A 17,531-nucleotide genomic window follows, 5' to 3' on the forward strand; every position below is an offset into this window, starting at 1 on the left:
TGCCCCTGCTGCTTAGCCAAAGACCTTAGCCTAAGAACAAGGCTTCAGACTATCCTAGTGAGAGAAGGCCCATACACAGGTGGACCGTGATTTTGATTCTTTGTTTTATACCTCTATAATTAGCTAAGTGATAAACTACACCTAAGTTCTTAAAGTATAGACCTTTACAGGCAGGCCTGAATATCTATATTCTAACAGGTGAGTACCTTCGAAATGCTAATTATTCCAGTACTTTTGTAACTGTCCTTTAGATGCGAGACCTTTCACATTTGTATCTCTTTAATTGCTACTTGTTGGATATGCAGTGCACCTGGCTGATGTTTAGGAGTAGCTGAATGGGGCCAATTTCTTGGTTTTGAAAAAACTTGGGTTTGTTTGTTTTGGTTTGCTTTTTAATTTTTCACATATCTTTGCTATGTCTGGATTTTGCTGGGAGCAGCAATCTAGTGCAGACCCAGCTGTTCTAATGCAATTTCAGACCAATCACATATGTCAGGAAATGTGGTTGTTCTGGCATCATTTCCAGTCTGAACAGGTTTGATTTCAATATCTGCATTTCCAGCTACTGATCTCTTTTGAAGCATGAATGTGTCTGGCTGCAGCAGTGGGGTTAAGCATTGTTCACCATCATATTTTAGATCCAGTTCCTTCACTTTTTCCCCCTCCAAGTTTCATTTCTTTTCTTGAGAACGGTTTTAAAAATCTAGAGCTACGAAACCTAGGTTTTAAAATGGAAACAGAAAATGCTGACAGTGTTTTTATTGGTGATGAGGTCTTGGAAATGTGCAGGCTTGCTGGTACCAGCATGCTCCGGATGTGGGTAGGTTGGGTAGCAAAGGAGGAACATGAGATGAAGTAATTAAATTCTAGGACTGTAAAATCAGCACGTTTGTCATGCCTTTCATTATTCTGCAGGCAGGAAGGTGCATGTGCAAACAGCTCAGCTTGAGGGAATGTACCAAGCCGTCTAAGAGTATAAAGAAGGCTAACTTCCCCTGCAGAGTATTATCACGCATGTGCTGGAGGTTTAGGTGTAACCCAAGTGCTGAGGGTGATCTTTCGCACAGGATATTTTGACACTTGATATTTTGAAAGTGGTCAGGCACCACCCAGGGAAAAGGCAATGCTACATCTGCGCCTACTGATGGAATACAGCAGAGCATCAAAAAACTGTTGCAACAGACTTAGCTGGGGTGATGGGACCAGTGTGTGATGGGAGCTAGTGCAGTGACAAGACATTTTGCACCTAATAGGAGAGAGGATCGTTTTGTGGAGATTGATAGGACCCACTTCATTTTTGCAACTTCCAGCAGATGCAAAATATTAGCTTTCTGATTTTAAAGCAATAAGGAAGGTCAAAAACATAAATATATAATTAATGCTAGTCAGCATAGTTTCATGCAAGGTAGGTCTTGTCAAACAGATAGGATTAGAGGTCTGGTTGATAAAGACAATTGTGTGAGATAGTATATATACACAAAGATTGGTGAGGTAGTGAATAACGAGGAGGATGGATTACTATTTCAGAGGGATCTGAATCACCTGGTTAACTGATCACAATCCAACAAAGTGTGTTTTAATACAGCTACATGGTAGGTAATACATCTGGGTTCCAAGGATGCAGGTTATACCTACACAATGAGAGACTATTTTGGAAAAAAGTGATTCAGAAAAGGACTATAGGGTCATTATAGATAATCACCTCACTGTTAACTCTCAGTGTCAAAAAGGATAAATCTGAGATCCTTGAATATTTAAAAAGGGGACTATCAAGTAGAAGTAGGGATGTGATCTTGCATCTGTATACAACATTAGTAAGATCGCTACTAGAATACTATCTCCAGTTCTGATGTCCACACTTCTGGAAGGCTGAGGAAATACTGGAGAGAGTTCGAAGGAGAGGCAAAAAATGATCCCCGGGCTAGAAAACAAGCCTTTGATATGAGGTTGAAGGAGCTCAGTCTATTCAGCTTAAGCTTTCGTGAGCCACGAAAGCTTATGCTCAAATAAATTGGTTAGTCTCTAAGGTGCCACAAGTACTCCTTTTCTTTTTGCGAATACAGACTAACACAGCTGTTACTCTGAAACCTGGCAGTCTATTCAGGTTGCTGAAGAGAAGGTTGAGAGGTGACTTGATCACTGTGTGTAAGCACTTACACATGGAAGAGACAGTTGATTGAGGAGCGGGGGTCATGTTTCAAAGGCATAACAAGATCCAATGTCTGGAAGATGAAGTTAGATAAATTCAGCCTTAAAATAAGACATAATTTCCTAGTTTTGAGGCTAATTAAACATTGGAACAGTTTAGTGTAGCTGAGGCTTGGCCTGTCATGAGTGAGTAACAGATGTGGGGAGCACTTCTTGGAAGATAGAATTAGGGAGGGAAACAGATCATTAGGCTGAAAACAGAACATTTATGCAACGCAGATAAGTAAATAGGTTAGTAGGCTAAAAGACTGAAAGTTTGAGCCAGCTTAGATAAGAGGGAACCATTTACTACAAACAAGATAACAATGGACAAGATAAATTAGGAATGAGCGTGGACAATGGGTGGACAGCACATGTTGCACAGGGATTGGTTCTTGCAAAGCAACCAATCCAAAAGATGTGATGCAATGTATAGTAAGTGCAATAAGATGTGTAAATGTATACAAAGAGAGAGGGTTTCTGTGTAACTTTGGAGCTGTGATGTACCCTGCATCCACCCTTTGTGTTTGAGTCTGACCATCTCAGCATAGTATTGCTGTATGCCAAATAAAGATACCAGAGTAACAAAGTCTGGAGTACAAGTGAGTTCTTAGAAGTCCAGTGGAAAAAGGTCTCGGAGGGAATCCCAACACTTACCAGGTGAGGTGGTGGACTTACCTTCTCTCCTGTCAAAGACTCCAAGCATTGGTATCTTTTAAAAACATATGACTTAATCCAGCTTCTGGGGAAATTCGATGGCCTCTGTGTGGTTGGGAAGGAGGGGGTGGCCTGGCAGACTGGATGGTGGTGACTGTCCTTTCTGGGCTTGGAACCTGTGAATCTGAATCCTACTGTTCATCCTCTACCTTCAGGAGCCAAGTGGAGAATGGAACCGCTTGCATTGCCCTCAGCATACTTATAACACTTGCAGGTATTCATTAAGATAATGTCTATCATTAAATCTAATGCTTCAGGGCTTCAGCCAGTAGGTGGTCAGGAAGGAAACTTTCCCCCCAATGCTCAGTTGGCTACATGTCTAGGGACTGGTTTGTTTCCACCTTCCTCTGAAGTATCAGAGATTGGCCACAGCAGGAGACAGAACACCATATAGGGTGAATTAGAGAGTCCTCTTTCCAGATGCCTGGCTTGTGGGTCTTCCTTACACACTCAGGATCGTACTGACCTCCAGATCTGGGATCAGGGGATTTTTCTCCCAGAACAGATTTGCAGGGACTCTAGGGTTTATAAAAAGAAAAGGAGTACTTGTGGCACCTTAGCGACTAACCAATTTATTTAGGGTTTATAAGTCTTCCTCTGCAGCATGAGGCATGGTTTGCATGCTGGTGTCATCTGGGAATGTCTCGTCTAATCAATTCCCTGCCATTGCAGTGCCGTGGGCATTGGTGGCACCTTGGTCTCTCCTGTTCTCAGCCTGTGACATGCAACTTCCGAGGCAGAGGGAGAGCCAGGAACTGAATATGTACAAAGGTTCAGAAAAGAAAGAAGAGACAAACTAACCCCAAAGACTGTCAGTCCAAAGAAAAGGTGTAGTATGAGAAACATACTTGCAAATGCTCTTTTGAAATAAGAGACTTAGTAACGGTATTAAGCCCTGTGGAAAAAAATGCAAAATTCTTGGGAAGGACTTCTTGAGGTGATAGAGGTAGATGAAGATACATATCATGTTAAAAAGTCTCATGGTAATGCTGTCCCACACCCGGTGCATGTAAACAGACTTAAAGCTTATCACAGCAGGGATGACAGGGTAAACATCTGCTGCGCAGATGGGGAAATGGAGGCATGCTGCCTCTTTGAGCTGATGGCTGAACGCCAAACTGACTCAACTCTGGAAAGCATTGATATCTGCAGTGCCTTAACTCCATCTGAAAGGGCAGAGCTGTTGTCAGTGCTGCAAGAACACAAAGAGGTGTTTTCTAACAAGCCAGGGAAGACACACTTGCTGACTCAAAATCATTACAGAAGAACCACAGCTGCCTGCCAGCAGACTCTACAGAGCTATTGGCAAGGTGCAGGAACAAATTCATATAGAAATAGAAAGCGTGTTAGAACTGGGAGTAATTTAAAGAGTCTGACAGCTCTTGGGTGTTACTTGTGGTCTTGGTACCTAAGAAAGACAACATGGTAAGGTTCTGTGTTGAGTATAGAAAACTCAATGCTGTCACCGTACCAGATGTGTATCTCATGACTAGAATTGATGATATGCTGGGCATTTTAAGCAAAACAAAATATCTGAATTCACAATGTTACCATTTGGGTTAATTAATGCAGGAGCCACCTTTCAAAGGCTGGTCCACCAAGTGTTAAATGGTTTGCAGAACTTTGCAAAGGCGTACGTCCACAACATCGGAGAGTTTAGCAATACTTGGACTGATCACAAAAAATACTTTAAAATTGTGCCGTCAAAGCTTAAAGAAGCAGGCCTAACTATAAAAGCCTCCAAATGTAAAATTGGATCAGCCAGAGTTCCTTATTTGGGACACTGGGTAGGGGAAGGTCAAATATCCCCTGATCCCTGGTAAGTTGAAGCCATTGTAAAATGGCCTATACCCCCATCCAAAAAAACAGGTCCAATCTTTCATAGATCTGGTAAATTATTACAGAAGGTTTGTGTGTCTGTTCAGTGACATTGTATCTGCAAGCACAGATCTATGTAAAAAACCCCAAAGCTGTATGGACAAAGGCATGGCAAGAGGGTTTTGATAAGGTAAAAAAAATCTTGTCTAAAAAGCCTATTCTAGCCAGTCCAGATTTTGAAAAGGTGTTTGAACTGTGTACCGCTGCATCAGACACTGGATTAGGGGCTTACAGGAGTTTAATATGGAAATTGTGTCTATAAAGGAGGGAAAAAAACATGGTGGCAAATGCCCTACCCAGGAAAGAGGGTCTTGACCTGGTGTCTCCAGGTCAGCCAGTGGCTAACCCTTCTGCAGCTTTGTAAAGCGGGAAATGTGACAGAATATGCCCCTGTGTTCGGTATGCCTTGTGAGTATCATTTAAATACCTCATAATTTGATGATCAGTAATAGCATGGCAAAATGCACATAGCAACATTATCTGTGCAGTTATAAACAAGCTGAGATCATGACTAAACATATGTTTTCCAGATAAACCTGGGGAGTGGTCAAACCAGTTCCTCAGAGTCAAAGGGCAAGCTGATGCCTTAGCCAGGTGTAAACAAGGCTGATGGACCATTACCTGCGAAGTGGCCATTCTTTGGCAGGAAAGGGGTCAGGGGCAAAAATCTACATCTTAGAAAAGAAACAGCATGGGGTTTCCTTCCACACAGACTGCCTCTCATTGCTCCCAGCTGGAAATACTTCTCAAAGGCTGGACAGGACTCTCTCTCTCTCTCCCTCCCTATTCCCTCTGCCCATCGCATTCTCTGCATCTGAAAAGACAAAGGAAGCAGCTGATGGACCCTGGGAGAGGGGTCCTGACCTAAAGAATTTGGTCAGTAAGACTGCTGAAAGCATGTGGTGAGAGAATTTCTCTTTGACTCTCATATAGTTTAAGTCAGGCACCAGAAAGAGTTTTATCTTTATTTTTCTTGTAAGCATTTTTGACTTTTATTACTTGGACTCGCTTAAAATTGATCTCTTTGTAGTTGTATTGTTTTATCTAATCCTGTGTGTTTAAATTGAAATATCTGGATAACTATTTTAAAATAATAAGCTGACATATTATTTCCTTAAAGGAATAACACACTTAATATATTAGTACTGTCCAGGAGAGTACTGGGCAATACAGGACTTACATTTCTGGGGGAAGATCCAGGACGGAGGGTGAGGCGGACGTTGGGGTCACCCTGCAGCATAACCAAGACTGATACGAGCCAAGGTGTGGCTGGCTGGCTGCAGCACACACAGACATAGCTGGGAGTGACTTACATGCTGGAGGCTGTTTGTGAGCAGTCCAGGCTAGAGGCTATAGCAGCAGGGCATTGTAAAGGGTACCCCAGGTTACAGGGCAGGGGTGATGCAGCTACTCCTTAATCTGGATTGTGCCCTGGTATGTCACACTATGATATACAGGAGATCAGACTACATTATCCCTTCTGGCCTTAAAACTCTATGAAGCTATTAATGGTGAATTATTTGCATGGTGGACATGTAAGGGACAAAATAATACATTACAGTGATATTGCAAAATACAATCAGACTGCAGGGTTTTCCAGAGGGCAACTGAAAATCATGACTGGGTAATGTATTGCCACGTGATAATTTCTGGAGTGTTGAAAGCTTACAGGAAGGTGTTGCATGCTCATGTCTTTGCAATTCCAGTTAGAGTCCCATTTTCTGGAGTCACTCTGGGGCAAGGTGCAGACCATTATTATTTTTTAAAAGAACCTATTTGATCTCTGTGAAGGAGCGCCATCACAGCAGCAGCAATGGCACCCCCTCCAGGAATGGGGAGGGGCCACAAAGACACAGCGATGAACATGAAAATGGAGATTGAGAGTAGAGGTTCAATAAAAGGGAACCGGGGGGACACTGAGCGGAGAATCCCAGACAACTCCCACTGCTCCAAAGAGATGTGGAAAAGAGCTCGCCCGTTTGATAATTGGGATCAGTGGGCAGAAATCCTCCAAAGCAACAAGAGGCTCACCTCCTCATCTGAGGCCTAGTGCGAATGAAATCCTGTTACGAGGCAGACGAGTGGTGCAGCAAGCTTCCCCCAGATAACAGCATTTTGATTCCCACTGAGTTGGAAATGACTGAAATGCAGATGTTATGTGCAGCGGTGGTGTAGCTGTGTCGGTCCCAGGATATTAGAGAGACAAAGTGGGTGAGGTAATATCTTTTATTAGTCCAAGTTTTGTTGGTGAGAGAGACAAGCTTATGAGCTTACACAGAACTGTTCTTCAGGTCTAGGAAACTTACTCAGAGTCACAGCTGACTACAAGATAAAACAGATTGTTTAGTGTAAGTAGTTAACACATATTTCAAGGGATCATTCAAGGTGCAGTGGCTTGTTAATACCCCTCCAGTCACAGGGAGGAAAGGGAGGGGGAAGCAGCTGGGAGGGATAGTTGTAATAAGCCATAAATCCAGTGTCTCTCTTCAGTCTATCATTGTTTGTGTCTAGCAAAATCATGACTTTAGGCTCCCAGGCTCATCTTTTGAATGTGTGTGTGCAGGTTTCCTTTGAAGATGAGGACTGAGAATTCAGATATAGAGTTATTGCTTTGTGACTCTATTTCAAGTGGCCCAGTTGGTAGCAAGCCATCGTTTGTGTGATTAAAAACCACCACTACAGTTCAGTTCGTTCAGCAGAGAGGTTTAGAAGGGAACGGGGTTGTGCAGTTGTCCCTCTAAGTCAGGCTTTAGGCACACTGGTCTGGGTGCAGTGTGAGCAGGGGTGAAAGTAAGATAAAAAACCTTTGATAAAAGCGTGGCAGTGCTTTAATGTCGGCTGCGTATGGGGCCAGTACCAGCAGCCCCTTCTTACCAGTTCGCCGTACCGGTCCACTTTCACCTCTGAGTGTGAGAGAATGCTGCAGTGCAGCTGTCTACAATATTTATTTTCTGTAGATGCACAGAGGATTTCAGTCTCCAGGGCCATCAGTCTGGAACCTCGCACAAGCTCACCTACACCATACCACGCTATATACACAGCTCCTTCCTCTGGGTCCCAGTGCACTGAAGAGTCAAGTTTTAAAGTGAACTCCACATATCATTAAGTTAAACCAAATGCAATGGTCCAAGTGTGGTGCTTCTGAACAAGCACATTCCTCCAGGTGATCAAAATGAGAGGATTGGGCCTCAGCTACTCTCACCAAATGGCTGATTTTCAGGGAAGAAAAATGTACCATTGTCTCTCACCATCCTGCGCAGAGCTGGAATGATCCATTGTTTGCAGTTCAGAGTATTTTCAGTGACCAGTCTGAGCTCAGCTTTAGTGAAGACCACTTAACAATGACGCCAGGCAGACAATTTGTGGCAGGGTCTGAATTATGGTACATTACACTTAGGTTAACCCTCTAACCCCAACTGAAAAGGGCCAATGTACTCCAGCAGCTTCTGGTTTTGTGTACAGCAGGGTATTATCCTGAATTCCCTGTGGACCCCCAAACACGCCTAACATAATCAGTGAGAGATTGCCCAGGAGTGCAAGGGTTAGATGATAGATGGCTACTGTTCTCTGCTCTCTTTCCATTCAGGCAACCCAGGAGGGTGCAGATTATTGAACCCTCTCCCCCAGACAAGAACTAAGGGTACTGACCTTACCCCTGCAATTGTCCCAAGTAGTAGGACAGGATGGTGCTGGTCACACTTTATATTAAGGGCACATTTATAAATAGCTTATAAAGGCATAATAAATTATTAAAAGATGTGTTAATAAATGGTTCATCATTTGTTATCGTGCCCAACAGGTCAATAGATTGTCCATAGTCATGATTTCTAATCATCTGTAATACCTTTTACTGATGTGTTTATAGCCAGTTATAGCACATATTTCTCCTGTTTGTAACACGGTAAGAGCATCTATTAATCATTTATTAACCTATTATTAAATGTACCCTTCCTATAGTGTGACCAAAATACCTATTTAATGGAATGGGGAACCTGTCATAAATCTTCCCAAAGAATATATGTATATATGTTTGTACAGCACCTAGCACGATGGAATTACTATCTTGAGTGAGACCTTCGTCCTAAAAATATTAATGTACCAAGACAATCTGAGATGCTGCATGAATTTGAACATCAGACACTAATGATTGGCTCTGCCTGCAAATATTAAGGAATCTTGTAATGTTAAGTTCAAATGACTGTGTAGTTACTTTGTAATTTGATTTTAGTTAAAAAAGAAGTTTGGATGCTGTAGAAATCCTTCCCTCTCTATTATATCTGCACGTACCTATAAATGTAGTCACAACAGAGGCATCTGGTTGGGAGGCTGGTGAATTTCAGCTTTCTCTGGGCAATCATTTCTGCTATTTACTAACAATACAAGGCATGGTTTTCTAAAATTCCCCAGCTCTGTGGGGAATGGGTCACTAAAACCCACAATTGCCTCATTAAGAATACAAGTCTCTTTCCTTCCCCAGCAGCAATGATGTGGAGCCAAAAGTCGTAGTCTTCTCTTTTCAGCATAGACATGTCACAAGAGAAGAGGAAAGGAAGGGATAGAACTTCCCTGAATCCTAACTCATGATGTACTTAGCAGTGGGGGAACACACCCAAGTATGAGTAAGTCCAGAGCAGAGAGCTAGAAACGCAAATCAAATGTCCTTTTCATCAGCATTTTTCATTCTTTTTCAGAACATGACCCCACATATCAGTCATCTGCACCCTACCTGCCATCTCTGCATCCCAGAATGCTTTGTGCCTGATTAAATGGTGCTCTCCAGAATAGGAGCTAGGCCCCATGGTGCTTCCAAAGAATTGCTGTGATCCCAGCATCTGATGCAATGGCTAATATGGCATCTGCTGGAGTCTGAAAAAACCCACCTGTTTCCAGGGCAGTGCAGACAAATCTGCTTCAGCAGGTGACCAGAGACTGGGCATGAGGCTGGCTCACAATGCTCTCAGAGAGCTGCCAGCAACTTGCTTTAACCCCCAAGCAGGGCTGGCCTTACCATGAGGTGAACTGAGGCGGCTGCCTCAGGTGCCAGACTGTGGAGGGGTGCCACTAGGACCCAGAGTGTAAAAAATTGTGTCTGCTGCTGGTGCATATGTATTCTCTCTGCTCTAGATGCACAGAGATGGTGGAGTGCTGTGCTGGATGAAGGGGGGCACAAGAGACATAACAGGTAGGCAGGAGAAAAGGTGAGAGGGAATAACAGAAAGCAGCGGGAGCTGCAGGAAGAGAGAGGAGGAGGAGCCTCTTCTGTACCTCTCTAGCACTCTCAGGAGCCTGGACTGATTAACACCAGCTTCTCAGGCCATGTCTCCACTACAAAAGTACTCCGATTTTAGAGAAGTCAATTTTTGGGAACAGATTGTATAAATTCGAGTGCATGCGTCCATGCTAAGCACATTAATTCGGCAGTGTGCGTCCACAGTACCGTGGCAAGCATCGACATTCCGAGCAGTGCACTGTGGGTAGTTATCCCACTGTTCCCACAGTTCCCGCTGCCCATTGGAATTCTGGGCTCCCAATGCCTGATGGGGCCAAAAATTTGTCGTGGGTGGTTATGGGTAAATGTCATCAGTCAACCCTCCCTCCCTCCATGACAGCAATGGCAGACAATCATTTCACGCCCTTTTCCCTGGATTGCCCGAGCAGACACCATAGCACAGCCAGCATGGAGCCCGTTCAGCTCACTGCAGCACTGTAAACACCTCGCACATTATCGTGCAGTTTTTGCAGAGCCAGCACCTGAAAAACCAGGTGAGGAGGCGACGGCAGCATGGTGATGAGGACATGAACACAGATTTCTCTAAAACCGTGGTCCCCGGCAATTTGGAGATCATGGTGTTAATGGGGCAGACTCATGCCGTGGAATGCCGATTCTGGGCTCCGGAAACAAGCACAGAGTGGTGGGACCGCATAGTGTTGCAGGTTTGGGATGATGCCCAGTGGCTCCGAAACTTTTGCATGTGTAAGGGCGCTTTTGTGGAACTTTGTGACTTGCTTTCACCTGCCCTGAAGCGCAAGAATACCAAGATGAGAGCAGCCCTCACAGTTCACAAGCAACTGGCAATAGCCCTGTGGAAGCTTGCAAAGCCAGGCAGCTACTGGTCCGTCGGTAATCAATTTGGAGTGGGCAAATCTACTATGGGGGTTGCTGTGGTGCAAGTAGCCAACGCAATCATTGAGCTGCTGCTATCAAAGCTAGTGACTCTGGGAAATGTGCAGGTCATAATAAATGGCATTGCTGCAATGGGATTCCCTAACTGTGGTGGGGCTATAGACGGAACGCATATCCCTATCTTGGGACCGGACCACCAGGGCAGCCAGTACATAAACCGCAAGGGGTACTTTTCAATGGTGCTGCAAGCACTGGTGGATTACAAGGGACGTTTCACCAACATCAACGTGGGATGGCCAGGAAAGGTTCATGACGCTCACATCTTCAGGAACTCTGGTCTGTTTAAATGGCTGTAGGAAGGGATTTACTTCCCAAACCAGAAAATAACTATTGGGGATGTTGAAATGCCTGTAGTTATCCTTGGGAACCCAGCCTACCCCTTAATGCCCTGGCTCATGAAGCTGTATACAGGCACCCTGGACAGTAGTAAGGAGCTGTTCAACTATAGGCTGAGCAAGTGCAGAATGGTGGTAGAGTGTGCATTTGGACATTTAAAGGGTCGCTGGTGCAGTTTACTGACTCACTCAGAACCTCAGTGAAACCAGTATTCCCATTGTTATTGCTGCTTGCTGTGTGCTCCACAATCTCTGTGAGAGTAAGGGGGAGACATTTATGGCGGGGTGGGAGGCTGAGGCAAATCGTCTGGCCGCTGAATATGCGCAGCCAGACACCAGGGCGGTTAGAAGAGCACAGCAGGAAGCACTGTGCATCAGAGAAGCTTTGAAAACCAGTTTCATGACTGTCCAGGGTACTGTGTGACACTTCTGTTTGTTTCTCCTTGATGAAAACCCACCCCCTTGGTTGCCTCTAAATTCCCTGTAAGCCACCCGCCCTCCCCGCTTCAATCACTGCTTGCTTGCAAAGGAAATAAAGTCACTGTCATTTTAAAAACATGCATTCTTTATTAATTGATTATTAAAATAGGGAGATAACTCACAAGGTAGCCAGGTGGGGTGTGGGAGGAGGGTAGGAGGGAAGGAAAAGGCCACTTCAAAACTTGTTGAATGACAGCCTTCTGTTGCTTGGGCTGTCCACTGGGGTGGAGTGGTTGGGTGCCTGGAGCCACCCCTCCCCGTGTTCTTGGGGGTCGGGGTGAGGAGGTAAGGGAACTTGGGGAGGAGGGAGGGCGGTTGAGGAGGGAGGGCGGTTAAGGAGGGAGGGCGGTTAAAGAGGGGCTGCAGCAGCAGTCTGTGATCCTGCTGCTGTTCCTGAACCTCCACCGGACGCCAGAGCATGTCTGTTTGATCCCGCAGTAGCCCCAGCATTGCATCATGCCTCCTCTGATCTTCCTGCCACCACCTCTCCTCACGTTCATCGGCCGCTTTCCTGTACTCTGCTATTATGTCCCTCCACATGTTCTGCTGAGCTCTGTCAGTGCTGGACGACTGCATGAGCTCAGAAAATATTTCATCGCACGTGCGTTTTTTCACCACCTTATCTGAGATAGTCTTTGGGACGGAGGAGGGAGGCTTGAAACATTTGCAGCTGCTGGAGGAAAAAAAAGGGAGTGAAGTATTTAAAAAGATACATTTTACAGAACAATGGCTATACTCTTTCACGGTGAACAACGCTATTCACATTACGTAGCACATGTGATTTTGGTACAAGGTCGCATTTTGCATCTTATATCGAGTGCCTGCAGCTTTGGATCACACACGCAGTGCTGGGCAATAGAATTCAGCGTGCAGGCGGCCATGGTAAGCCATAGTCTTTCGGCTTCTGCAACCTTCATAACAGCAGCACCCTCCTTTCCCATACCAAGCAAAGCCCGTTGAGTTGGCCATTTAGTGCTGCGGTTTTCCTGTCTACGTGCAGCAGAAACCAAACTAACCCCCCCCCCATCCAATTATCTGGGATGATCACTTTACCCCTCCCCACACCGCGTGGCTGGTATCATGGAAGATCCCTGCTAGCCAAATGCGAACAGCTCAGCACCAATGGCCCCCCCCCAACCATGTGGCTAACTGTGGGGAGGATTTCTTTTCAGCCACAGGCAAAGAGTAGGAACGGCCACCTCTGAATGTCTCCTTAATTAAATTCCCCTATTTCAACCGGGTTACCATGAATGATATTACTCTTCTGAGGATAACACAGAGAGATAAAGAATGGATGTTGCTTGAATGCCAGCAAACACCAGGACCATATGCTTCCAGGCTTTGTCATGCAATGATACCAGATTACTTGTTACTAGCATGGCGTGGTAAAGTGTCCTACCATGGAGGATGGAATAAGGCTGCTCTCCCCAGAAACCTTCTGCAAAGGCTTTTAGAGTACCTTCAGGAGAGCTTCATGGAGATGTCCCTGGAGGATTTCCAGTCCATCCCCAGACACGTTAACAGACTTTTCCAGTAGCTGTACTGGCCACGAATGCATCCCAAGTCCTCAGGGCTAATTAATCATTAAAAAACACTTGCTTTTATAACATGTATTATATTTAAAAAGGTACACTCACCAGAGGTCCCTTCTCCGACTTGGTTGGTTTCGGAGGGTATTTCAGTCAGGTTGACAAAAAGATCCTGGCTGTCAGGGAGAACAGTGTGCTGTGTGCTATCCTCAAGCTCGTCCTCCTCCTCCTCATCTTCCCTGTCCACAAAATCCTCAGGCATGGCGGAGAGTACCCCATCATTGGAGTCCATGGACAGGGGTGGGGTAGTGGTGGCGGCCCCCCCTAGAATTGCATGCAGCTCAGCGTAGAAGCAGCATGTCTGGGGCTCTGTCCAAGAGCATCCGTTTGATTCTTTGGTTTTCTGGTACGCTTGTCTGAGCTCCTTAAGTTTCACGCGGCACTGTGTTGTGACCCTGCTGTAGCCTCTGTCCCTCATGGCCTCTGAGATTTTTTGAAATGTTTTGGCATTTCATCTTTTGGAACGTAGTTCTGATAGCACGGATTCCTCTCCCCATACAGCGATCAGATCCAGTACCTCCCGTTCAGTCCATGCTGGAGCTCTTTTTCGATTCTGGGACTGCCTGCTTACCTGTGCTGATGAGCTCTGCATGATCACCTGTGCTGATGAGCTCACCTGGCCAAACATGAAATGAGATTCAAAAGTTCCCAAGGCTTTTCCTGTACACCAGGCCAGTGCATTCCAGTTCAGAGTGCTGTCCAGAGCGGTCACAATGGTGCACTGTGGGATAGCTCCCAGAGACCAATACCTTCGAATTGCATCCACACTAACCCTAATTCGAAACAGCGATGTCGATTTCAGCGCTAATCCCCTCATTGGGGAGGAGTACACAAATCGGTTTTAAGAGCCCTTTATATAAAAAAAAAATGGCTTTGTTGTGTGGACGGGTGCAGGGTTAATTCGCTGTAACGCTGCTAAATCCGACATAATCTCGTAGTGTAGACCAGGCCTCAGGGAGCTTCCTGTTTCCTGCTGCTTCCCTGAACCTGCTTGAGGAGAACAGGCAGTCAGCTGAAGTAGTAGGAGCCAGTTAGGCCCTTAAGACAGTGATATCTTCCCTCACTCAGGCCCTGCTACCAGCCTGCTTATTTGTCCCCTTCAATTGAGTGTTGAGAGCCACTATAGCTGGCACAGAACAGCAGTCATGAGTGAAAGAAGAAAACATCCCTCTGGGCAGCATTCAGAAAAAGAAAGAAAGCAAAAGAAGCTTTTCTATCTAAGCAGGAAGGAGCTCTCCTGAGATACATAGACACAAATGTTCACGGTGAGCCTTCCGGCCCCAGTGAGGATGTGAGTGGTGAGGAGATGCCTGATCTTCCAGTTAGTCAGAGTGCAGGTGACCTGGCAGCTGCTGCAGCATCCATATCTCCATCACAAATGGGTGTAACCACGCACATTCCTGAAGAAAAGTGTAGATCAGAGAAGAGTGTGGTGGAGGCGCAAGAAACAGCTGCTGCTGAGTTTAGTTCCTTAAGTCTAGATGATCCAGGGCTGTGGACCCACTTGAGCAGTAGCCTGAGGGACTTCCTTGTACTGCATGGGCCACAGCAAGTGAAAAACTTCATGTTCCCCAAAGACAATGAAAATAGAAGTTTCCATCCAACACATTCCTGGCATGAAATCCCCAATAGTGACTAAGTGGAGAGGCCATGGCTTATGTACTCAAAACCCCAGAATGCTGCATACTGTTTTTGTTGCAAACTCTTCCAGTCTAATGTTCCAGCCACATTGGGTTCTACAGGAACAAAGGTCGGAAAAATCTAGCTAGAAATCTGGCATGCCATGAGAAGGCAGCAAATCACCAGAGAGCATTCTATAGGTGGAAAGAGCGTGAGATGAGACTAAGGTTAAAGGCCACTATAGATGATCAGCATCAAGAGAAGATTGCATCAGAGTCTCTTTCCTGGCAAAATGTTCTGGAAAGGCTCATTGCCATTGTGAGAATGCTTGCTACCCAAAACCTAGCACTGTGTGGCACTTCAGATCAGCTGTATGTGCCAAACAATGGAAACCTCCTTAAAATTGTGGAGCTGATGGCTGAGATTGATGCTGTACTCCAGGAGCATCTAAGAAGAGTCACCACCCAAAAAATGTACACACACCACTACCTTGGAAAAACAATTCAAAATGAGATCATAGAGTTACTGGCAACAAAAGTCAAACAGAAGATTGTGGCAGATCTGAAGTCAGCAAGATATTACTCTGTTATTCTGGACTGCACACCTGACATCAGCCATATGGAACAAATGACTTTAATGGTGCGTTTTATAACAACAACAGAACCTAGTGAAAATGTCCCTGCAATGGTGACTGTCAGAGAGCATTTTCTAGAATGTATGGACATTGATGATACTACAGGAGCTGGTATGACAAATGTACTTCTTAAAAAGCTGGAAGATAGGGGAATTGCGATAGCTGACATGAGAGGTCAGCGCTACGATAATGGTGCCAACATGAGAGGAAAGAACAGAGGAGTGCAGACACGGATCCGAGAGTTAAACCCTCAAGCTCTTTTTGTCCCATGCAGTTCTCATTCATTGAACTTGATGGTCAGTGATACAGCATCAGCTTCTAGTGAGGCTGCTGAATTTTTAAATGTAATTCAAAGCATCTATGTATTTTTCTCTGAATCAGCTCATCGATGGCAAATTTTGAAGCAACATCTGGGAACATCCGCTCTAACAGTGAAACCACTGAGTACCACATGATAGGAAAGTCGAGTGGAGGCGATAAAGCCTATCAAACACCAAACTGGGAAGATAGATGATGCCATAGTTGCCATTATGGAGAATAATGCTATGACAGGAACTGTTCATGGGAGAACAGTGGCAGAGGGAAATGGAATCACCGGAAACATACATAACTTCAAATTTCTGTGTGGCTTAGTGTTGTGGCATGACATACTGTTTGAAATAAATGTTGTAAGCAAGAGACTCCAAGGTGTTGACCTTGATATATCTGGAACAATGGAACAACTGGACAAAGCAAAGTCATACCTACAGTCTTACTGGTCAGATGAGGGATTTCAAAACGTTCTGAAGAGTGCACAGAAGTTGGCAGAGGATCTTCACACTGAAGCTATTTTCCCTCCCATTCAAAAATACAAGAGTCACCGAAGAAGAAGACATTTTGATTACGAGGCATGGGATAATCCCATAAGAGACCCCAAAGAACAATTTGAAGTTGAATTCTTTAACCAGGTGCTAGATTGTGCAATACAGTCAGTTGAAGAACATTTCATGCAGCGCAGGGAACACAGCAGTATATTTGGGATGTTGTATGATATTCCAAAACTCCTCACTATACCTGAAGAAGACCTACACCAGCAATGCAGGGCACTAGAGACAGCGTTGACACATGATGACATGCGCGATATTGATGCGAGTGATTTAGCTGATGAACTGAAAGCCCTTTCAAGATACATTTCAGCAGGATCAACTCCAAAGGCTGTTCTGGAATATATGTGCACAAATAAGATGACCACCCTCTTTCCAAATGCTTTTGTTGCTCTGCGCATACTTCTAACATTTCCTGTAACAGTTGCCAGTGGAGAACGCAGCTTCTCCAAGCTGAAGTTAATAAAAACACATCTACGCTCCACAATGACACAGGAGAGGCTGGTTAGCCTTGCAACCATCTCAATAGAGCACAAGCTGGCCCAGACTGTGGTCCTTCAGCAGGAAGCAGTTCAAATCTTTGCAACCAAGGAGGCACAGAAAGCAACACTTTGATTATTCAAGCAGATAAAAACGCCAGTGTTTACTATGCAGACAAGAAAAGTTTCAACAATTTCCTTTTTTCGCCATGTGTATTCTTTTTAAACCTAGTTTTCTTTTATTTAACTCTTTCTAAATGCTCTTTTCTTAACCTACCTTTATATTTAATACACCTTTTATATTTATTTCAAATTTTTCTATTCTTTAATAACATGCCAAACTAGGCCTTTAAAATCATCTCTCCTTACTCAACCTCACCAAAAATCTCTCTTTTTTTAATAACTTGCCTCTCTTCTTTCAAACTAACCCTTTAAAAACAAAAATTGAAATTTTTTAAAGTTCTATCTTTCTATTCTTTAATAACATACCATACTAGGCCTTTAAAATCATCTCTCCTTACTAAACCTCACCAAATAACCTTTCTTTCCCTTTTTTCCTCTAAAC

The 17,531-nt window shown here is 44.6% G+C and overlaps 1 protein-coding gene across 1 annotated transcript in view; it reads left to right on the top strand.

Annotated features, from left to right (window-relative positions):
* The first annotated feature begins 2,665 nt into the window (after positions 1-2,665).
* Positions 2,666-17,531, top strand: part of VSIG4 (V-set and immunoglobulin domain containing 4) — a 32,196-nt gene continuing 17,330 nt past the window's right edge. The window contains exon 1 of the mRNA XM_074962378.1: positions 2,666-2,847. The gene's annotated coding sequence lies outside the window, so the exon portion shown is untranslated. The remainder of the gene's footprint in view (positions 2,848-17,531) is intronic.

Source organism: Natator depressus, chromosome 9, assembly GCF_965152275.1.
Source record: "Natator depressus isolate rNatDep1 chromosome 9, rNatDep2.hap1, whole genome shotgun sequence".
Lineage (NCBI taxonomy): Eukaryota > Metazoa > Chordata > Testudines > Cheloniidae > Natator > Natator depressus.